The following is a 25,432-nucleotide window of genomic DNA, read 5'->3' as shown; positions in this document are numbered from 1 at the left end:
AATCAACAACGTAAAACTCGTCTTCCGCATAATTGTCAGACATTCCTCCGGCGCCGTCCAAACTGTCTTCCAATTCAACCGCATCCCCATTGTCGACATCGGCCTCTGCATGACGGTCGTGTTCTGTTTCATCTTCCTGAAAGTCGTACTTGTCCGACTCCATCCGTGCAGAGCCTTCGCCCTCAAACGATCCAACTCCGTGCTCTGCTCCGTCAGACATTTCTGGTTCATCGGCGACGTGCACGCCCCCAGTGGTATCTTAATCCCCGGCAACCCTGTGCCAAACAGCAACAATGCGGTAATTTAGCGAAACACACAAAATTGGGGGATGTCCTCCAAAGAAAATTGCAGTCCTATGACGAAGAAAAAGGGGGATATTTGTAAATCAAGTGAAGGGTGATAATACAACGGGTACCTTCTTTCCATTGATGGAGACGGCGAAGCCATCAACTGCCGAAGACAACCGACGTCGTCAGAGGTGAGGCTATTTGTGTGCTTGGATCCGCCTGAACAGACTCGTTAACACTGAGTGGGGGTGGGAGAAGAAGTTAGCTCAGTGTGAAGGTTTCAGTCGTTGTCGGTGGTGGAGATAACAAGAGATGGTGCGATTGGGTCAGAGGGGGAGGGGAAGAAGAGGGTGCGATTGCGACGGACGGGAAAGGGGAGGAAAAGGTTGCGATTGCGACGGAGGGGAAAGGGGAGGGGAAGGGGAGGAAGAGAACCTGGGCTGGAGGAGGAACTTAGCGACAGTAATAGTTGTTAACCAAATGCTGATTGTCTACCTAATTCTAACCATTAAGTTAAATGTATTCATTTTAAAAATTCTAAAAGTACCCCTCTAACTTATACAAAATTATAGAAAAGACTCACCAAAACAATATATTTTTATTCTTACCTCCTTCGACTGATAGGTGCGCCAAACAACAAAATGGCATTTCAGTGCGCTATGTATAGCCGCTTACCGAATCCGTTCCCAAGTAACAAATACATAGTGATAAAGCATCACATTGAAGGTGCACCAAAAGAGTCAGATTTTGAGATAAAAACAGAGACTTTAAGTCTGTCAGTAGAGGAAGGAAACGATGATATAATAGTGAAGAATATGTATATATCTATTGACCCATATCAGATTAACCGCATGAAGAGATTTAACACTTCCCAAGATGCTATCAGCTATTCCACCCGCATAACTCCCGGCAAGGTACTTATTATTTTGTTATTTCTATTTTTATTTTCTTTTGGCAATCAATGGTATCTTTTATTCTTTTTAGGATTTGTTTATGGTAAAAAAAAAAATTCTTTTCATTCTTTAAGGTTTATGAATGAATATTTTAAAGGTGAATATTATTATAAAAATTTTATAATTATCTTTATATAAAAATATTTTTTTATTTATTTTTAGATGATGAATTGTATGATTAAATTTTAATATATTCTAAAAGTGTTGTCTTTGTTTAAAGTGTAGCTAAATAAATAATTTAATTTTTTAACAAAATATTTTTATAAAAAGATATTTTTTCCATTTTCATTTAAATAATTATCTATTTTAAATTTATGGCTATTTTTTGTACCGTATAAAAATTGTAATTATATCTACTTTAGCCCTAAAATTTTAGTAATAGCAAACCGATACCAATTTGACAAAGCAAATAAACCATCTTCTTTTGGTTTATAATAAACCATGATTTTGATTGAAATTGTATGAGGTGACATGTGATTTATTTATTAGACTTGAATAATGAGCTTTTGTTAATATAAGATAAGTGTTATATATTTTATTATAGAGGAGTGTTAGGGCCAACAATTTTTGGTATTTGTAATCATCAAATAATCATTAATGATGATTTTAATAGTGTAAGATTGGTGTGAGATTTCATCCAATGACTCACTTTTTTTTGCTGGTTACATGCTGATCAGAATTTAAAAAAGTTGCTAGCCCCCTAAACTTTTTTTTTTATTATATATTATTAATTTTATTATATGATACTTTTTTAATTGTAATTTATTTTTTTAAATTAATAAGTTCTTTTTTTTTCTTTTTTTTATCACCTATTTTATTTTATTTTTTAATTTTGATATTGAAAAAATAATAATATTTTATAATGTTATTAAAATATGATGTATTTAACAAAAATGTAAAAGATACAAATTTAATTAACAGATTTATCATTTAAAACACAAACCTAATTCTCATATATTTGTCTACCTAAATTTTTTAAATTTTTATTACACAAATTTGACACTCCAATTTATGTATCTGAATTTTTAAAAAATTTTAATGTATAAACCTGACATTTAAATTTGTATATCCAATCTAAATGGGACGCGCTACATATCTATATAACCATGTAACCAAGTTGGCCCAATCCTAAATAGAGTCATGCGCATTAATGAGAGTGAAAACACGCGCCTGAAAATCTTTCGTTACTTTGCGCTCATTATGAAAAAACGTTACTTCTTCTTCTCTACTCGTGTTATAGGTTTTACTGTTCTCCTCTGCTTGCGTTTTCTTTTTTGTTCTTCAACGTAATTATCTTTGTTGTTGTTGTTCTTCTTCTTCTTCAATATGAACTCCTGAATGGAAACAATGAATGAATCAACTTCAAAATCAGTTAAGTGAGTGCGATTTGGATTATTCTTCCGAAACGCATCACAATAATCTTAAACATTGAACAAAGTAAAAGGAAGTCACCGAACCGAACAACATTCATTTGATGAATCAAAATTACAAAGGCCACCGAACCGAACAATGTTCATGTGGTGAATAAATGGTGATCAACTTTCAATCAACAAGAATAATACTTAGGGTGAACCGAAATCTTAATTACGGTGAACTGAAATCTTAATTATGATGAAACAATTATATAGTGCTTAGGGAACAAAACAGAATATATTCGTCTAATTTTTTTTAGACTTCTTTCTGCATACCGAACCGAACACATGCACATGGTGAAACACCTCTATAATACTTACTGAACCGAACAGTTACTCACAGTTACATATTATCAATTCAAATAAATTCAATTTAGATATAGATCACCTCAGTCCATTCAATTCACTTCAAATAAATTTAGCAATTGCATTCCATTGAATTCGATTCAAAATTCAATAATCCAAACCTCATCAAATTGATGCGTTTTGGAAGAATTATCCAAATCGCACTCATTCTACTGTGTTCGGTTCACCATGAGTACTGTGTTCGGTTCATTCTGCAGAAAGCTGTTTGAATTTGATTTTATATAATGGATTATGTTTCGTTCACTCAGTACTATACAATCGTATTGTGTTTGGTTCACTATGAATACTATGTTTGGTTCACCATGAGTACTATGTTCGGTTCACCATGAGTACTGTTCAGTTCATTCTGCACTATTCAAAACTCTTCTTCCTCACCTTCTACTGCTTCTTCACCAGAGAGAGAAGGAGGAAAAGACAAAAAAATACAGCAGCAACAACAACAAAAAAATGACGATAAGGAGAAAATACGTGAAGAAGAAGAAACGCGAAAAAGGAGGAAAAGGAGGAGAAGGAGGAACGCGAAGAAGAAGGCGAAGAAGAAAAAGACGCTCCGTGCGTAAACGAGAGCGTGAGAAGAAGAAGAAGAAGAAGAATGAATGAATTTAATTAGGTTGAAGAAGAAGAAGGAGAAAAGGAAGAAGAAGAACAAGAAGAAGAACGCGAACAGAGAAAAAGAAAAAGGTACTTGGATTACGTTATATGAGGCGCGTGTAAAACAAACGAGTGTATGGGTGGGGGAAAACACGTGTAGTAGAAGGTACTTGGATAACATCCATATAATTTTTACATGGATGTAGAGCTTTTCTCAATCTAAATCGGTCCTTCAAATTTTATTTTTCTTCTCTCTCCTTAACAAATTTGATCCTCCAATTTGTTTAATAACAATTTAAAAAAAATTAACTCCATATTAAAGAAAAATACCAACTTTTTTAATAACTGTGCATTACACACACTACAACAATATAGATTATTTTTTATGGTTATAATGTGTAAAAGAAAATTAAAATTTGTCAAAAAAACAAATTTTGACACTATTTTAACTATGAAAATATGTTAATAAAAATTTTGTCAAAAATAGTATTTTTAACATATAAGTGATTGTGAAAAAAATTTAAATCTTATTTTGATAAATATTGGCTGTCAAAAATAATTTGTTAGAAAATTTTGAGAACATATTTTCTGTGATACTTATTAATTGTCAAAAATACTATTTATTTTGACACTTATTGACTATAAAATATTTTCAACAAAAAATTTTAACAAAGAATGAAATGAGATCTTGAAACTAAAGAATAAATTGAGATTTTGAAGATAAAGAATGAGTAGTATAATCCTAAACTGAGAGCAGTGTGATGTCAAAATTAACAGAGCCCAAAGAAGAAGAAAAATAGTGGAGTAAATTGAAAACAAATGAGTATCAAAATTGAGAAGTAATTTTCTACGGTCAAATTATTCATCAAGAAAATATAGAAAATTTGACATTTGTGATATTTGTCAAAAATATATATTAAATTTGACATTTAATTATGGTGTTAAAAAATAAAGTGTTAAAATAACTCTATTTTTTGTAGTGACACTAATTTACTTCATATATAAAAAATTAACCACTCTATTTTTTTATATATTATTATTAATTATTAATTTGACAACCAAAATATATCACATATCATTTGTTAGTTATAATTAAAATTAAATTTTAAAATCGATATTTGTATTTATATTATATGATTAGTTTGACAACAAAAATATAAATTTTTTATTTTAAATTATTTAAATATTTTATTTATTATTAAAATGTGCAACGTATACTTTTTAAACTACCATTATATATTTCGGATACAAAAGATAAAAGATTAATCAATATAGAAGTAGAGTACTATCCATCCTAGCTGTGAAATACCTTAAAAAAAAAATTCCAAATACACTCGGGATGTATTATATTTATGTATATATACATATTTAGAATACAACACTCGAGATAAAGCCAAAAAATTAAAAAATATAGGTATAATAATATGATTATTAAATAAAAAATGAAATAATAGTAAATAATAAATTATTAATTAATTTTATTTCAGAACAAAAAATTAATTGTAAGAAGAAAACTAATATATTAGCTAAATAAATAGATATACAATAATAGAAAAATAATAATCATATTTTAATTAAATTAACAATTTTTTATTAAAAAAATTAAATATACGTCTTCCAATCAGGATTTAGAATTACAGTTTTTGATTTTGATTTTTTAGAATTATTTTTGTTAGGCCTATAACCTATTATTTTATTATTATTATTATTATTATTATTATTATTATTATTAGTAAACAGTATAAAAGTAAAGGTTGCAAGAAGGATAATATTAGCATGACTATAAGGTTAATTTATATCTACATATGCTCCAATTATTACAATCTACTATTTGTGGGCCGATTTCTATATTTCTGTTTATCTTCATTTATTGGTTGATCCTTTACACTGTGTTTGGAACAAAAGAAAACTAAAGGAAAGAAAATGGAGAGAATGAAAATGAACGAAAAACTTAGTTTTCTTTTGATTGGATGTGAAAGGAAATTGGATGGAATGGAAAAGAATTGACGTCAGACCCATGTTTAATTTTTCACTTCATCTATGTGAAAAAAACCGAAGAAAATTTGTAAGTAAACATGATATTACAAATTTACCTTTTGTATTATATTAATATATTATAATTTTCATGTAATATAAATAAGAGTATTAATGTAATTTTGTATTATTATGATTTTCTTTCTTCTCACTTTTCTTTCAATTCAAACAAAAAAAAATTTTTTTTTTCTATTTTCTTTCCATCCATTCTCTCTTATTTATCCAAACAACATACTAATAACTCTACTTTTTTTTTTCTTTCCTCTTATTTTCTTTCCTCTTATTTTCTTTCCTTCCATTTTTCTTTCTATATCCAAACAAAGCATAAGGTCCGATTTATACTTTTTTTACTGAAAAAAGTTCCATCTTTTTATAGTAAAAAACTCTTCTTAAGCGGGTCATATCAGATTCTTCCCTAACATTATTAGAATAATACATGATTCAACTTACAAAACACAAATCAAATCTATTTTTTAAAGTTAAATAAAAAAGAAATATAATTTAATTTGAAATTCTCCTAAATTTACTTGGTATATTTTTATTTTTAAGTTTAAATTTAGTAAAATTTTGTAGAGTGATCTTTGTAAAGTATCTTATTTTGTGTTTAATAAATAAAAAAATTATGTTTTATACTTACAATTTTTAAAAATTTAAAAAATACTTAAAAATTTGTACTTACTAAAATTAAAAAGTCTAATCTATTTTTGTATATTAATAAATATTTAAATTTACTTTTATATTTTTACTAAATACAATTAGTTTAGTGTTATTTGTATTTATTAAAAATTATTTATAGTTTAATTTACTAAACAAAGCTATTTCAACTTTTAAAAAACTATTTTTCAAAAATTAGTATTTTGAAAAGTAAAAATTTTACTATCCTTAATATATTGCAAGAAGATCGTTATATCCAAAGTCTCTTTCTTTAGTTGAAACGTATATTCATACTTTCACTAATAAAATTAATTTTTATTAAATTTTGACTAATTTAATTAAACTTAATTGTCAAAATAATTTGAATATGTAATAGCAAGGCTCTTCAAAAAATTATTTTTCAAAAACCCAATATATTTAAAAAGTAAAAATTTTACTAATTTGACCCTTAATAATATGTTGCAAGAAGATCATTATTATGTCCAAAGTGTCCCCTTTAATTTTGCCTCTCCCTACCTCGGCTTCAAACGTTATGTGTTGATGTATTCACTTTCCAGGCAATTGATGGTCCTGTTATTGAAAAAGTTGTGGCTTCTGGTAACAATAAGTTCGTGAAAGGTGATTTGGTTCTTGGAGTATTCACTTGGGCTGAGTACTGTTTAGTGAAAGAAACAACCATACTGAGAAAATTAGAGCTCTCCGAATTTCCACTCACTTATCATCTTGGGGTTCTAGGTAAACTTCTGTTGTAAATGAACATAATCTTAGCTAATTTACATGAATATTCTTATATTAATTATATGGCTCATCATGGTATTTGCATGGATACTTCATTATTACAGTGATGGTCAAGCATACTTTGTGCTATATTTACCTATACAAATGACACAATTGACTACATATTTAAATTAATTATTAATTAATTAATTAAATCCAAGTAAATCATGCCCTGTGAAAAGAGAAAAGTTGCAAGAGTAATATCATGTTTTTGTCGGATTTTTTATTTTAATAAATAAAATAATTATAATAATATTGAAATAAACAATGTAAAAAATATTTATCGAAATAAATACCCCTCTCTTATCTTGTTTACACTGTAAACGAGATAATTTTGTACGTATCTCGTTTACAGTCTAAACGAGATAAGATCATCTTGTTTACAGTGTAAACGAAATACGTACAACATTATCTCATCGAATACGTTGTGCTCGTAAACGTGGTACTAACCTCATCGAATCCTAACCGGTCAATCGATACCCGCCATCGCAGGACCCTGACCTCATTCTGATCTCTGCTCTACTGCTGCAATCCAACCAACCTCACACCAACCAGAAGAATAAAAGCAGTTCGTTATGCAATAAGTCGTAGGAAGTAACAAAGTCATAACTAAATACAAAAAAAAATATTTATTACCTCGCAGCCATAGAATACTGGTAGATCCCTCTACCTGCCAGACAACACTGAAGAAATTTCTGGTAGATCTAGGACATCAACAACGGAGTGCAGCCGGCAATGTCCGTGACGCTTCGGTATGTCACCGAACACAGTGACCGGTACGTCCAGGCAAGCACGGCCGAGCCCCAAGACAACACTCGGCACCGCCTGAAGTCCTCCAGAAGTGGGAGCCAACGCAAGTGGACCAAGTTGTTCAACTTGTCCATCATGAGATATCCTTCGATTAGCAACATAATGTAGCACCTGACGTACTGTCGAAGGGTCTCTGGGTCGTCTGTAGGGGCATCTGGCGGACATGGTCCCGCAGCCAAACAAGCTTCAGCGTGAATGACTCCTTCCTCTGCGCGGCCTACTGTGGAGCCACCGGAGGCCTGGCACCCAGCAGCTGCTCCACAAACTGCCACGTCTCCGTCTGGTGGTACCTACCGAAGTCACGGAGGCACCCCCGACTGGCTCCCCGTGTGCGCGTAGCCCTAGGTAGTACGCCACGTCCTGCAGGGTGATAATGGCCTCACCCCACGGGAGATGAAACGTGTGTGTCTCCGGACGCCATCGCTCCACGAATGCCATAATCAAAAAATTGTCGAATGTGAAATTCTTGAGGGGCATCATGTTGCCGAATCTAGCCTCAACCAAACACGGGACGATGGCATCTGGTGGAGAAAGGGTATGACTCATTCGCCAGAACAGTAGAAGGCGAGACTTCTGAAAAAAAAAAAAAACAATTCAGAATTATAAAAAAATATTTTGAAATGATTAATTGGATCTTAGACGTTTAACGGTCCTCGTATTTTAAAACTTTTAAATAGGCTTCTATATTTTTCCTATTAAATTCTGACACTATTTTTAAGTAATTAAAAACTTTTGTAGTAGGATCTTTTTAGTATAAAAAATATTACAGTAAAATAAATATTTCTTTTTAAGTTAAACATATTTCTAGTTAAGAACATATTTACATATTTAATTATTTGTTTTTTAGACAAATATTACTATGTTAATTTTAATATATTTGATACTAAAAAAAAACCCTAACTAAAACATAGAGTTCTAAACTAACAACTATTTAGTAATAGCTTACCACAATTAAATAGAGTTTCAACTTTCTACAAGCAACTTATTCCTAACACTACAAACTATATGACAGTTCTTTGCGAGTACGCTAACCATAGCTACATACAAAAATATATCTATATGGGATTTCATAAAATTCAACACAAAAGAACTAACTTCAAAGTCGGCTGCCCGGCGTAATGTGAAATCTCGTTCAGCCTGTTGATATCTCCATCATTACATGCTGCGTGCGCCATCATCGTATATATTGATAATATGCTTAGAAAGGGATAAAAAAGACTAGAAAGAATTTGAAAAGTTTAAAATGGGACCCGGTCAAAGACTGTAAACGACATATATTTAAAGACGTCTTCCAGCCATATCTCGTTTACAGTATAAACGAAATAGGTCCCCACGTATCTTGTTTATACTGTAAACGAAATACGTGCAAAATTATCTCATTTACAGTGTAAACAAGATAAAAAAAGAGTATTTATTTTGATAAATATTGTTAAAATTATTTATTTCAGTAATTATTATAATTATTTTATTTATTAAATTAAAATAAACCCTGTTTTTGTCCTGTAAAATATGTGTCATCGTCGTATCGGTCCTTGAAAAATATATTTCACAAATTTAGCTCAACAACAATGTTAAGGTTATGACTTACGATAGTATATTGGATTCGTTATTTGGAAAATCTAACTTCGTATTCCCCTAACATTTTAATTTGAATATTACATAAAAGAGTAAATGAACAACGAAACTCTCGCGCGATCTAAAATTTTCACAAATAAATTTCCGTTGTAAGTATAGTTTTTAGATCGACAAAAATTTCTTTCTTACAAAAGTTTGGTTGTCACAAGTAACAAAACCCAATAAAATTTATAACCGAAGTATTTAAATCTCGGATCGTCTTCTCAAGGAATTGCAGGAAGGTATGATTTATTATTGGTTATATAAAAAAATATGTTTTTGGATTTTTTTAATGTATAAGATAAAAAGCAAGAATAGTAAATGGCAAGAAAGTAAACTGTAGGAATTAATTTAAATAAATAATAAAACTCTTAACAAGGTATGAAAACTGGACGTCCTATCCTAGTTATCCTTATCAATTGTGATGAGAATTGGATTCAGCTCCCACTTTTAATTAACCTCTAACTATGAAGGTAAGTTAAGTGGATGAATCAATTTGATTCCTCATGTCCTAGTCAATTCCTAAGAAATGACTAGAGTTATTGGAATTCAAATCAATCAGCAAAGAATTCCAATTTTCAATCAACAAGGAGTTTGATAACTCAAGTGTTGCCAATTGATCAACCAAAAAGGAAAGAAAATCTACTCGAATAAAAATGCTTTCAGATGTGAAACAACAGTAACACAAATAAAAGAAAGAAATCTTAATTCTGAAATACCTCAAATTATATTAAATAGAATATTCAAATGTAACATGGAAAGCTTCATAAGCCAACTGGGCAACATAAGTCAAATACAAATAAAAGTATTATAGTAAATAAAAGTAGAAGAGAAATATAAATTAAAGGAACATTGAACCTGGAAATTGAGAGAAGTAGCCTAAACATAATAGAAATCCTAAATCCTAATCCTAAGAGAGAGGAGAAAACCTCTCTCTCTAAAAACCTAAAATTGTGTATTTTAAAGTATGATTCATGAATGAATGGATTTTCCCACCTTATAGCATCTAATCTGTGTTTTCTGGGTCGAAAACTGGGTCAGAAACAGCCCATAAATCACTGGGGCGAAATCTGCCACGCTGATTTTTGTCACTGCGATGCGTTCACGTGGAGCACGCGTTCGCATCGCCTAGATGTACGGCCACTATAGCAAATTATATATCAAATCGAAACCCCGGACGTTAGCTTTTCAACGCAACTAGAACCGCATTATTTGGATCTCTATAGCTCAAGTTATGACCGTTTTAGTGAGAGAGGGTCAGGCTGACAGCTTTGCAGTTCCTTCAACTTCTTGTATTCCTTCCACTTTTGCATGCTTCCTTTCCATCCTCTAAGTCATTCCTGCCCTGTAATCCATGAAAACACTTAACACACATATCAAGGCATCGAATGGTAATAAGAGATGATTAAAATTAATAAAATATAAGGCCAAAGAAGCATGATTTCAATTATAGCACAAAATCAGGAAGGAAAAAGTAAAACCATGCAAATAGTATGAATAAGTGGGTAAAGAGTTGATAAAAATCACTCAATTGAGCACAAGATAAACCATGAAATAGTGGTTTATCAACCTCTCCACACTTAAATATTAGCATGTCCTCATGCTAAGCTCAAGAGAAGCTATACAAGTGAAGAGGAATGGTAGAATGTATGAAATGCAACCTATGAATGCAACTAAATGCAGAATGTTTTTTCCTACTTGGTTAAAAGTAAATAAATTCTTCAAAAACAAATATAAACTGGATTTCAATAATTCAAGTCATGCAATAAAAGACAAGTAAACTTGTAAGAAGATAGCTCATGAAAGCAGGGAGCATAGAATCAAGCATTGAACCCTTACTGATGGTGTATATGCACTCTAGTCTCTCAAGTGTATAGGGTAATCACTTTACTCTTCTCTAATCATGCTTTCTAAACTTTGTTCTTCATCTAACCAATCAACAAAAATTTAATGTACCAATGCAAACATCATGAGGTCTTTTTCAAGGTTGTAATGGGGCTAAGGTAAGGGTAAAGGTATATATATGGCTAAGTGAGCTATAAATTGAATCTTTGACTAACCAAGCTCTCACCTAACATACATACACTCTATATAACTCTAGAATCATGCCTAGCTACCCAAAAAGTCCCACTTTTGTATTACATACTCATACTCATGCATCAACCTTTCTTTTAATTTTTTATCATATATGTATTGATCTTTTTTCTTAACTTAACTTAGCATTGGGATAATTTTGTCCCCTTATTTATTTACTTATTTATTGAATATTTTTTTGGATTTTTTTTCTTTTTTTTCCTTTTTTTTAAATAGAAAAATAAACATAACTTATTAATGTACATGGATTTTTATTTTTTCTGGTCTCACATGAGTAGGCACCCAAATTTCTAATATTTTGTCAACATAACACATTCCCTTATTAACCCATGTTCCCACGGTTCCTCACACTTAATTGTTACACAATCTCTATCTTAAGCTAACCAAAGATTCAATTTGGGGTATTTACTTGTTTTTCTGCTTAAGGCTAGTGATGTGGTAAAATATAGAACAAATGAGGATAAAAGAGCTCAAAGTGGCTAACAATGGTGATTTAAAAGGTAGGCTTATTTGGGATAAGTGAGCTAATAATAAATAATGGCCTCAATCATATGCAAGCATGTAAATACACTAAACATTGGACATATAGAATGGAACAAAGCAAAGATTGCAATCATAGGGAAGAAAACATACAAGAATAAAAATTTATGGTTAAATAATGTAACCATATAAATAAGCTCAAAATCTCACAGGTTGTGTGTTCTTAGCTTTAAACCATATTCCAATTTACAATCTTCAAACAAATTTAACACAAATTTTAATTTAAATTAGTGAAATTCTATAAAAAAGGTCTTGAAAAGAAACTTATTATTTTTCAACCAAGTAGAATATGCATAAAATCAAACAAACATGCAATTAATACATGCAAATACAACAATGAACTAACACATAAAGTAAAATATTGGTGTTGAGAAGAAAATAACTAACCCATGGAGATCGGTATCGACCTCCCCACACTTAAAGGTTGCACCGTCCTCGGTGCATGCTAAGATGTGCAAGTGGATGGGTTGCTCCAACTGACGCTTGTAGATAGAGGCGCCTTAGCTGGAGGTCTCTTGGTTCCTCTCCGTGCCGGTGTCTTATCAGTGGCTTTCTCTTTTCCTTTCTTGGTACCCATGCCTAGGAAGAAGAAAAAGGAAGAGTGTGAAATATAGAAAACTAGGACCGGAAGGGAAGAAATTCTAAGTGATAAGAAATGCCAAAGGAAAGATGATAGCCCAACTACATGGTAGCTACAACATGTAGGGAAGACAATAATAAAGATAAAAAAAGGACAATTCAAAATGATTAGAGGCAAGAGGGTAAAAACATGCAAATAATAGGCATGAGAAGCATAGTTCAAGCATCAAGTAATAAATGTGCCAAATTAAAGAGCATGTATAATGATGACAATTGTGAATGATAATCCCAAATACATGTGGAGCACAAGTGTTGTGAAAAAGAGGTATGCAAGTGAAAGAGTAAAATAAAATAAGATTCAAAATGCCATAAAAGCTTTTTCACAAACACTTGGTGTGCAAGTTAAAATAGGGATGAAAATAATGTAATCCAAATGTATATGAGAGCCATAAGTAAATGTCAATTGTCAAATCTCTCCTCAGAATAGCCACATGCTCAAATAAAATAAGGTACTATCCAAATAAAACTCCAACACCAACATGAAAAAGAATTGAAAAAGAAACCAAAAGGAATTAAGCTAAGATGAAATTGAGAAGAAAAAAAAAAGAACAAATAAATGCATTAAATTAAAGGGATAGAAGAGTAGAGGGGGAGAAGAAAAGAAAGAAAGAAGAAAGAAGAAGAAAGAAATTAGGATTTGGGGAAGAAAAGATAAGATATCTTGGCTGATCTGGATAAGTTGTGCGTCGCATATGATGCGGACGCGTGGGTCACATGGTCGCGTGACTTGATTTAAGCGAATGGCGCGAGGGCGGCCATGCGTTCGCGCAACTCTCTGTTTCAAACCCATTTTGCCAAAAATTTGGGGTGACGTGATTGCGTGGTTGATGCGATCGCGCGAATGGCCTTTTTTTTAAAAATGATGCGGACGCGTGGGGCACGCGTTCGCGTGGTAAGGCTTGTGCTTCTAGCATGGTTCCAGCCTCACTCCATCATAACTTACTGCCATACACCCATTTACGTCGATTTCACAGGGCCACGCGTTCGCGTGGGTGACGCGTGTGGAGGCTATTTCGCAAACAACGCGAACGCGTCAGCGACGCGGCCGCGTGATCATATTTGTGCCTAAGGCACGCCTCCAGCCACGCTTACGCGTGACTCTCTGTCCAATTCTCTTTTCTTCAAAACGCACTGGTGACGCGGACGCGTCAGCGATGCTGCCGCGTCGCGTGCGTGCTTTTTTTTTTTTATGCAGTATGCAGAATGCAGAATGCAAATGCTGATATGGAGGTTATGAATAATTCCAGGTTCAATAGAATAAAACAAAACTTTAAAACAAACAAAACGAAATAAAATTAAAATTGAAAAGGAACGATTATACCACGGTGGGTTGTCTCCCACCTAGCACTTTTAGTTAAAGTCCTTAAGTTGGACATTTGGTGAGCTCCTTGTCATGGCGGCTTGTGCTTGAACTCATCCTGAAACTTCCACCAATGCTTGGACTTCCAATAAGCTCTATCAATACCAAGTAAATTTCTCAAGCTTTGATGGAGTTTGTCACAAGTTTTGAGCTCCTAAATTTGATCCTCATATATGCCTGGATCCCAAATCTTGTTTTTGCACCCATCTTCTTGTTGATCATTATTGTTCTAACCGGGTGGCAAACAATCTGAATTCTCACTAATGCAGCCAAACAACTTTCTAGACCCATTCAGTTGAGCTTTATACAACCTTTGTACTTTAATTTGGAGCATACAATCATATTGAACCTTGCATGACAATTCCTATTACTAACCATCTCCTGCTTGCTCTTATAGCCACAAAGAGCTCTAAGTTGACCATCTATCTCAAGTAAACCATATTCAAGTGGGATGAGAAAGTTAAGGGATATGAATTTTACCCACTTGAATGTTGTGAAGGATGGTGGTGACTTAGGCGGAGAGGTCTCCAACAACTTTGGTAAGGTAATTTCAAGCTCCACTCCCTTGTGCTCTTCTTTGAATTCCTCCACCTCCTTGTAAGTTTCTTTAATTTCAACCTCTTCAAAGTCTTCAACCAGGCTATGCCTTAGAGGTTGTACACCCTCCTCAACATCAATTTCAAATGTCTTTGAAGGAGGTTCTATGACTTGACTTTCCCATGGAGGTTCAGCATCTCTCAAGTCTTCAACTACTTCTTCCTCTTCAATAATTACTGCTTTGTCCAGTTGTTTTAGTATAAAATCGTACTCATCCTTGATGATTTCCTTTCCATGACAACTCCTTTCAATTATTCCTTCATCTTCAAGTACAGAATCCAACTCCTCCTTGTTGTCTTCCTTCACTAATTCTTCAACCACTCCTTCAACTTCAAGGATCTCTACTACCTTCACCTGTAGGGCCTTCTTTAGCTTTTTATGAAGTATGAATTTGCGAAGACGATCCCTTTTCTCTTGTTCCTTGTCAATAGCATAGCAGGGATCATCTTGCTCTTGGATTGATGGATGTGGGTGCTCTTCCATAGAGGGTGGTGATGGGATGGAAAGATTATTATGTGGTTGAAAAGGAAATGCACTAGAGCTTGAGGGTTGAATATTGGAGGTAGAAGATTGGTTCATGCGGGATATAAGATTTTGGAATGTAGAGGTGAGACCAATGATGTTAGAGATGAGTGTGTTATTATCCAATAGAAGTTGGGGTGGATAGGAGGGTTCATTTGTTGGGAGAGAGGACTCATAATACGGAGGTGTTTGGTTGTAGGGGACTTGTGATTTTGGTGGTTCAAAGGTATGTTGTGGAGGTGGTTCATAAGCATATGATGGGACTTGTTGGTAACTATAAGGGGGTCCACCATATTCATCATCTTGGTACGCATCACAGAATGGTTGTTGGTGATAGCGCATTGGAGGGGGTTGTTGCCAAGGGGGTTGATCAAATCCTTGTGACTCCTCCCATCTTTGATTCTTCCAACCTTGATGCCTATTTTCATTATAGTTTCCATTCCTTTCAACAACATTAGAACCAAACTTGAAAGCAAAGGGGTGAGAATTCATAGTAGCAAATAAAAACTAATAAAAATTAAAAACAAAAACAAATAAACAAGCAAAGAAAAATACAATAAAATAAAATAAATAAGAGAAAAGGTTTGAAAAAGATTTTTAAGATTAAAAAAAATATAAGATAAGTTAGGTAAGAGAAGATAAGTTTTTAAATTAAAAGGTTTTGAAATTTAAATTTTTTTTGAATTTGAAAATTAAATTTTGAATTTTAAATTTTGAAATTTGAATTTTAAAATTTTGAAATTTGAATTTTGAAAAAGTCAACAATATAAGATAAAGATTTGAAAAAGATTTAAATTTTGAAAAGGTTTGATTTTTAAAATTTTAAATTTAAATTTTTAATTTTGAATTTTGAAATAAGATAAGATAAGATTTTGAAAAAGATATGATTTTTGAAAAAGATTTGAATTTTGAAATTTAAAACTAAGATACGATAAGATAAAAATTTTAAAATAAAAATCTGAATTTTTTTTTTAGAAAAAATCAATTTAAAAGTAAATATTTACAATAACCAGTAATAAGGCACACGTTTGCAATTCCCCGGCAACGGCGCCATTTTGAAGAACGAAACTCTCGCGCGATCTAGAATTTTCACAAATAAATTCCCGTTGTAAGTATAGCTTTTAGACCGACAAGAATTCCTTTCTTACAAAAGTTTGTTGTCACAAGTAACAAAACCCAATAAAATTTATAACCGAAGTATTTAAACCTCGGGTCGTCTTCTCAAGGAATTGCAGGGAGGTATGATTTATTGTTGGTTATGTAAAAAGATATATTTTTGGATTTTTTAATGTAAAAGATAAAAAGTAAGAATAGTAAATGGCAAGAAAGTAAACTGTAGGAATTAATTTAAATAAATAATAAAACTCTTGACAAGGTATGAAAACTGGACGTCCTATCCTAGTTATCCTTATCAATTGTGATGAGAATTGGATTCAGCTCCCACTTTTAATTAACCTCTAACTATGAAGGTAAGTTAAGTGGATGAATCAATTTGATTCCTCAGGTCCTAGTCAATTCCTAAGAAAAGACTAGAGTTATTGGAATTCAAATCAATCAGCAAAGAATTTCAATTTTCAATCAACAAGGAGTTTGATAACTCAAGTGTTGCCAATTGATCAACCAAAGCCAAAAGAAAAGAAAATCTACTCGAATAAAAATGCTTTCAAATGTGAAGCAACAGTAACACAAATAAAAGAAAGAAATCTTAACTCTGAAATACCTCAAATTATATTAAATAGAATATTCAAATGTAACATGGAAAGCTTCATAAGCCAACTGGACAACATAAGTCAAATAAAAATAAAAGTATTAGAGTAAATAAAAGTAGAAGAGAAATATAAATTAAAGGAACATTGAACTTGGAAATTGAGAGAAGTAGCCTAAACATAATAGAAATCCTAAATCCTAATCCTAAGAGAGAGGAGAAAACCTCTCTCTCTAAAAACTACATCTAAAAACCTAAACTTGTGTATTTTAAAGTATGATTCATGAATGAATGGATTTCCCCACTTTATAGCATCTAATATGTGTTTTTTGGGTCGAAAACTGGGTCAGAAATAGCCCAGAAATTGCTGAGGCGAAATCTGCCACGCTGATTTTCGTCACTGCGATGCGTCCGCGTGGAGCACGCGTTCGTGTTGCCTAGATGTACGGCCACTATAGCACATTATATATCAAATCGAAGCCCCGGACGTTAGCTTTCCAACACAACTAAAACTGCATCATTTGGACCTCTGTAGCTCAAGTTATGACCGTTTTAGTGTGAGAGGGTCAGGCTGACAGCTTTGCAGTTCCTTCAACTTCTTGTATTCCTTCCACTTTTGCATGCTTCCTTTCCATCCTCTAAGCCATTTCTGCCCTGTAATCCCTGAAAATACTTAACACACATATCACGGCATCGAATGGTAATAAGAGAGGATTAAAATTAATAAAATATAAGGCCAAAGAAGCATGTTTTCAATTATAGCACAAAATCACGAAGGAAAAAGTAAAACCATGCAAATAGTATGAATAAGTGGGTAAAGAGTTGATAAAAACCACTCAATTGAGCACAAGATAAACCATGAAATAGTGATTTATCAGTAAACTACCATTTCTACTCACAAATGTTGAAAATGCTGACATATCTGTCCTTAGAAAAAGAAAATTATTATTTATACCTATGAAATATAGGTTCCATACAAAAAAATTATCCAAACACTAAAAAATAACATAAAAAATCCAAATTACCCTTATCATCATCTGCATCATCTTCCCCTCCACACTAACCACTCTATCATCCTCATTTGTTCATCACCTTATCACCACCACCACCACTAACCTCATCCGATGCCGTCCTCTTTCACCGTGGCCACCCCTCCTTATCTCCTTTCCTATCTCGCCCTCGCCGACCAGGGGACCTTCGCACAGCCCCTGCTTCGCCGCCGCCAGTAACTCTAGAGCCGCAGTGCCCCCTCTCCTCTCTTCACCTAACGTGGCTACCTTCTCCTCATCACTGAACCAGTGCCGCCGACGGGCCACCGAACTAGCCGCCACCACCGCGATCCCCTTTGCGAACCAAAACCGTGGCGAGCTCTCTCTCTCTTTCTGTCTCTTTCGCCATCTATTTTAAACCACCGAATCCTAATTCACTTCTCATTCTCCTCTTCTTTCCCTTCTTCTTTCCTCTTCAAGAACCAGAGACCTCTGAACCACCATCACAGCCCTGTCATCATCGCCGTCTGCACTTCTAGGCACCAGAACTGCCGTGAACCACCGTCGTCTCCACCATCTGCGATGAACCCGAGCCACCCTCACCGTCCCAGTCGTTCTTTCTCTCAGTCCAGACCACTGCCAAGGAGCCACATTAGTCTCGCACCTCCTCCACCGAACCCTAACTCAACCCCTGTTCTCACTCTCTCTTCTACTCCAATGAACTGCCGGCGATGTCACCATCATCATCAGCTTCTCAGTCGCCGAACCTTCAGAGTAACTACCGTAGCTAATGTCTCTCTCGCCGAAACAGAACAAGCTCACCCTTGCTTCTCAGAGTTTAGCTCAGGTGAGGATTGCTCAATTCATTCAATTCCGCACATGACCTGTTTGAGTTTGGCAGTTGATTTGTTGCAGGGGTATTAGGTGGTAACACTCTGTTTTGAGTTCAATGAAAAGTTGAAAACGATGATGATAAAGGTAATTTGAAATTTTTTTTATGATTTTTTAGTGTTTGAATAATTTTGTTGTTTCATAAGTACAAATAGTAATTTTCCTTTTTTATGGATAGATATGTCAATATTTTCAACTGTCGTTGATAAAAATGGTAGTTTAATCTTAAATAAACGTCTAAATATATTAACATGGATCAAGCTCATCCATAAACTATAAAGTAATGAGATTGATCATTTGTTGAAAAGTGAACTTATTAAATTCAATAGTAATTAAATTTTTATTTTTTTACTTTATTAAACGTTAGAAAAACTTTTTCAATATTAATGTATAACATGTGTGAATGTATGTGTGATAATAAGTTTGTAGGTTCCATTATTATTCAACTTTATTTATTTATGTATTATTATTTTCTCTCTTAAATTTAAATTTAAATTTCAATTTCAATTTAAATAAATGACTAAACAAACAGCATACTTACTTGGCTTAGGATTCGGTGGTCCCAGAACGTTTGGACCACTTAGTGGTCCCATAACAAAACATGTTTTTTAAGTTTTTTTAACAACTGCTACATAGTCTTTTAACTAATTTTAATTATAAATTGACCCCATATATTTTATATAATTATAAAAACGATTTTTTATTTTATAAATAATTAATTTATCATAAATCTATCATGTTCATTAACAATCAAAAACAAAAATAATTTTTTGGCCATTACAATCGATTAAAATATTAAATTTGATTCGTCTCGTTCGCGAGGAATCATAAAATTGTGTTTTCTGCGAAAACCAATCGATTGGAATAATGAATCAATCGATTGAATTATATCTCAATCGATTGGATTACAGTTTACCACTAAATAATCAATTGAAAATTGCCAAAAGCATGGTTTTCGCATAATTCAATCGATTGGTCATACGATCCAATCGATGGAACGATGAATAAAAATTGGATTTTTGTAATTCAATCGATTGTTTAGAATTTCCAATCGATTGAATGCTTCAAAACAACTTAGGTCTCACCAAATTCAATCGATTGCTTTTGTGACTCAATCGATTGTAGTGTGTGTGAATTCAAATTCAATCGATTGAAATAATAATTCAATCGATTGGAACGCGATGTATTACGCCTATGTCAGTCTTGTTTTCGTTTTTAAAAATTATCTTCTTATTCATCTATCTTATCTTTAAAATTCTATCTTCCTTTGTTAAGGTTTTATTTTGAATTAGATACTCCAACCGATATGAAAAAATCGAAAACCGAAAATCGAAAACCAAAAAAACCAAAAAAAGATAAGATTAGAGTATCTAATTCAAAATAAAACCTTAAAAAAGGAAGATAGAATTTTAAAGATAAGATAGATGAATAAGAAGATAATTTTTAAAAACGAAAACAAGACTGACATAGGCGTAATACATCGCGTTCCAATCGATTGAATTTGAATTCACACACACTACAATCGATTAAAATTGGCAAATTCATATTGTTTGGGTAAATTCAATCGATTGAGTCACAAAAGCAATCGATTGAATTTGGTGAGACTCAGGTTGTTTTGAAGCATTCAATCGATTGGAAATTCTAAACAATCGATTGAATTACAAAAATCCAATTTTTATTCATCGTTCCATCGATTGGATCGTATGACCAATCGATTGAGTTATGCGAAAACCATGCTTTTGTCAATTTTCAATCGATTGTTTAGTGGTAAACTGTAATCCAATCGATTGAGATATAATTCAATCGATTGATTCATTATTCCAATCGATTGGTTTTCGCAGAAAACACAATTTTATGATTCCTCGCGAACGAGACGAATCAAATTTAATATTTTAATCGATTGTAATGGCCAAAAAATTGTTTTTATTTTTGATTGTTAATGAACATGATAGATTTATGATAAATTAATTATTTATAAAATAAAAAATCATTTTTATAATTATATAAAATATATGGGGTCAATTTATAATTAAAATTAGTTAAAGGACTATGTAACAGTTATTAAAAAAACTTAAAAAACATGTTTTGTTATGGGATCACTAAGTGGTCCAAACGTTATGGGACCACCGAATCCTAAGCCTACTTACTTTTAAATAGACAAAATAATCTCACTCTTTTTATCCTTATATAAAACAAACGCTATAAAACAACTCACTTGAATTGGTCATAGCTCACTCATCTCCTTAAAAAATGGTTGGGAGTTTAAATTTCATACGTTTTGTGTATGCAGCAACGATCAACCTTTAAATTAAGTTTAAATTCGTGACGGATTAATTTTTAACTTGTCGAGACGAAAGATACCATAAAAAATAAAAATATAAAAACCAATATAAAGCATGTTAACCTAAGCTAGAATAGTTTATTAACGTTACTTATATATGTGAAGCAACTTTTTGTAACTTATGATAACTTAATCTGATTGGTCCATAATAATAATAATAATAATAATAATAATAATAATAATAAATATTATTATTTATATTTTAATAATATCATATCACTCCTTTTTCTATAAGTTTACGCAAAACATTCAATGAAAAAAATCATATATAGAATGCCATTAATTAATAGAAGATGAAGATTCACCTTTATACGAGATTTATAATTAAAAATTATTAGATAATAATTTAGACAAATTTATTAAATTATCTAACAATAATCAAATATAACTTCACATTAACACAATTATACCTAAACTTTCACCTTAATATAGAAATGGGAATGCCGTTATCATTTTTTTGAGAATGAAAAGAGAACAACTAGGGAACCAAAAGCATATCAGCCAAAAATCAGCCAAATACCTTTGGTGAATTCAAAATCTTTACGAATTAATATATATGGATGTTTTTTCTGCTAAGTATCAGAATGTTTCTTTTTCATGCTAAATGGATGTTATTTTATATATTTTTCGAATTTTTTTGTATTGCAAATGTGAATGTCTCTATTTTTTTAAAAATTTCATATTTTTTTAATTTTATAGATATTTAATTATTTTTGCTAAAATATAATTGGATGTTTCTTTTATTAAGTATTAGGATGTTTTTTTTCATATTAAATGAATGTTTTTTTATAATTCTATAATCGTATAATTTGCAGAAAATAAAATTGTTTAATTTTGTATCCTTTGTTTTATTCAACATCAACAAAGTCTTATTTCATTTAAAAAAAAAAAAAAAAACCCGCCTTGCTGCTATATTGTGTGCGATGAAAGCAATGTATTTGTCACTAACAACAATGGCAACATGGCCAAGATTCTTGCCGGTCGAAGGAGGTATATGGGTCACAAAAGAACTATCAGACCAAATGCCAAGAGGCTTAGCACTCTGTTCGTGGAGCGGCATCAAATGGACTGGGACACTTTCGCCGAAAAGGTTAAGGCATCTTAACGAGGATTCATGGGAGAGCCAGATGAGATCAGGAGGATTCATGGGAGAGACAGATGAGATCAGGCCTGGACGCGGCGGCACCTCCAGCAACATTGGTGAGAGAGAGGGGTTTGTGTGTGTGGAGGTGGGTAGGTTAATGTGAGAGAAGAGAAAGGTTTTTATAGATTTTAATTAGGTTTACTTAATTAATTTTAAATTTTTTTAATTTTAAATTTAAAAAATTTAAAATTAATTATTAATTTAAATTAACATGATTTTATTTAGTTTTTGGCTGATTCCCTTTTGGTTCCACGTACTTTTTCGAATGAAAAAGGTTTTGTCTCCACGTCTCCAACTATATATGCTAATAATGCGCGCTACACACCTTTTACTAATAAATCTATCTTTTTGCTCTATATCAGCACCCGCTTATGTTTGAACAATGCAAATTATAATCTTGATTTTTTTTCTTAGGATTTGGGGGAATGACAGCTTATGTGGGATTTTTTGAATTGTGCAAACCCAAAAGGGGAGAAAAGGTTTTTGTGTCAGCAGCTTGTGGAAATATTGGAAGTTTGGTTGGGCAATATGCAAAGCTTTTCGGTTGCTATGTTGTTGGTTGTGTTGGAAGTTAAAACAAGGTCAACACTTGCTAACACTTTGATATCCAACTTGTATTGGGTATATCATTAACAAAGTCTAACCCTTATGTAATTTTATGTAGGTTGCATTTCTTAAAGATAAGCTAGGATTTGATGAGGCATTCAATTACAAAGAAGAAACAGATTAAAGTTCTACTCTTAGAAGGTATGAAATGTACTTAGTTTAATTGAAGTATTAAGGTGTGCAGAAATATTTGATAATCAAAATAAATTAGCCAAAAATAATTAGAACTTGTTTTATTTAGTATTTATTAATTATTGACAATTAATAAATGTTAAATAAGATAAATTTTAATTATTTTTTTGTCTTTCTAACATTACTGTAAGATGTAATGCTTCTTCATTCACTATAAAATAATTTAAAAATAATTTAAAATCATCACAAAATTAAGAAATAACCATTGCAAAGTTTCGACTGTGATGTAATGATTTCATTAGCTTTAGAAACTTATATTTCATCCCATTTTACTAATTAATTAAGGTTTCTGAGATCTTTGGTTAAAATAAAATATTAATTGTTTATAATTATTTACCAATTTTTAATATTAATTTAATTTTACATCTTATTTATTTAAAATACTAATGATTAAGATTTTTAATTAAAATAATAATTTCTTACTCATAAAATAGTTTTAAATATTTTTTATGAGTTCAATTCTATATAACAGTAGCGCATATATATAACTCAATATGAGCAGTCAAATAGTATAAATTCAAGAAATTGTAGATTCGGTTAAAGCTATTTATAAATCAATATTTATTTTACGCATTTTTATTATATATATATATATAGTGTATAAATGTTAATTACACTAAATACACTCTTAATCAAATGAAAATAAAACTCAAATTTTCAGCGGATTAGTCTTTGACTTATTAGACCGAAAAGTACTATAAACAACAAAAAAATGGGATGAAGTGTCAAAATATAAAAGTAATTAGAAGTTTTAACTTATAATTTTTTAATTATTCTCCTAATTTTTAAATAAAAAAAATTTTGTATTTTTTTTATGTTTCAAAAAAATAACACATAAATTTAAATTATTTTTTTTCAGTAAAAAATGTATCATAAGTAATTTTGCTTTTATTTCATTCTAGGTATTTTCCTGAGGGAATTGACATATATTTCGATAATGTTGGGGGCAAGATGTTAGAAGCAGTGATTGATAACATAAACACATTTGGTAGAGTGATTGTTTGTGGAGCAACATCGAAGTATACTGATATAAGAAAGCGAGCATCACTAGATTTAGTGAATGTTATATACACAAGAGAATCACCATACAAGGGTTTTTAATTCCTGATCTCATGATTCACCACTTCCAAAATTTTATGATAAAAACATCAAATTATCTTCGAACTGGCGAATTACAAGTAATTGAAGACATCCCATTGGGTATGGAAAGCACCCCTTCTGCATTTGTAGGCCTCTTCAATGGAAGCAATATTGGAAAGAAAATTGTTAGGTTAGTAGAAGAGGAAAAATGAAGGGATTATAAAAAATAGAGTATGAGATATATAGCAGAAGGTTTAAATGTCAAACTTTTCCGTTTATATATGTAGTGTATGGTGAATTTTATATTAATAATAAGAATAAGAATAATGTTGTTGCTATTATGTTCAAGCTTGCTAAAATAAAGGATTGATATGATGTCGTTATCCAATAAAATTAGTCGTCGTTTACTTTTTTTTTTACATAAATTAAAAAAGTTAATTGCAATAAACACATCAATAAATTTAAGGCAACTATTCAAATGAAGATAACAAAATTATTTTTTTATAAAGATGTTTTGTTAAAAAATATAATTTATTTATTTGGCTATACTTTAAACAAAAACAACACTTTTAGAACATATCAAAATCTAACTATACAATCTATCATCTAAGAGTCAAAAGAAAACATTTTAATATGAAGACAATTATAAAGTCTTCATAGTAATATCCACTTAAATTTAATATTTTGTACATTAGAAATTTTGGAGGCCATAAGTTTTATAATAATTTTAACTAGTATTTAATTAGTATAAATATTAAATTATTTTTAACAAATAAATTGTACAAATTTTGATATATATATATATATATATATATATATATATATAAATTGTATTAATTTATGTGCAAACTTTGATAATTAGAGATATAAATTATATATTTTTTGTATATAAATTCTTATAAATATAAATACAAATTATTACTGACTAAATACTGATTTAAAATAATAATATTTGTATGTAGCATTGTTGTTTTGTCTCCACCTCTTTAACTATGCTACCACATCTTTTACTAGTTAATCTCTCTTTTTGCTCTACATCAATATATGCTGCTTATGTTTGGAAAGCAGTGCAAATTATAAAATCTTGATTTTTTCTTGGGGCTTGAGGGAATGACAGCTTATGTGGGATTTTTTGAATTGTGCAAACCCAAAAGGGGAAGAAAAGGTTTTTGTGTTAGCAGCTTGTGGAAGTATTGGAAGTTTAGTTGGGTAATATGCAAAGCTTTTCGGTCGC

The 25,432-nt window shown here is 31.5% G+C and overlaps 1 pseudogene; it reads left to right on the top strand.

The window, feature by feature from the left end:
* Positions 1-928: 928 nt before the first annotated feature.
* LOC112778201 (2-alkenal reductase (NADP(+)-dependent)-like) lies at positions 929-24,437 on the top strand (annotated as a pseudogene).
* Positions 24,438-25,432: the final 995 nt, after the last annotated feature.

This window comes from Arachis hypogaea, chromosome 19, assembly GCF_003086295.3.
Source record: "Arachis hypogaea cultivar Tifrunner chromosome 19, arahy.Tifrunner.gnm2.J5K5, whole genome shotgun sequence".
In the NCBI taxonomy this organism is placed as follows: Eukaryota; Viridiplantae; Streptophyta; class Magnoliopsida; order Fabales; family Fabaceae; genus Arachis; species Arachis hypogaea.
The sequence above is the reverse complement of the archived record's forward strand: the minus strand, read 5'-3'. Positions and strand labels throughout refer to the sequence as shown.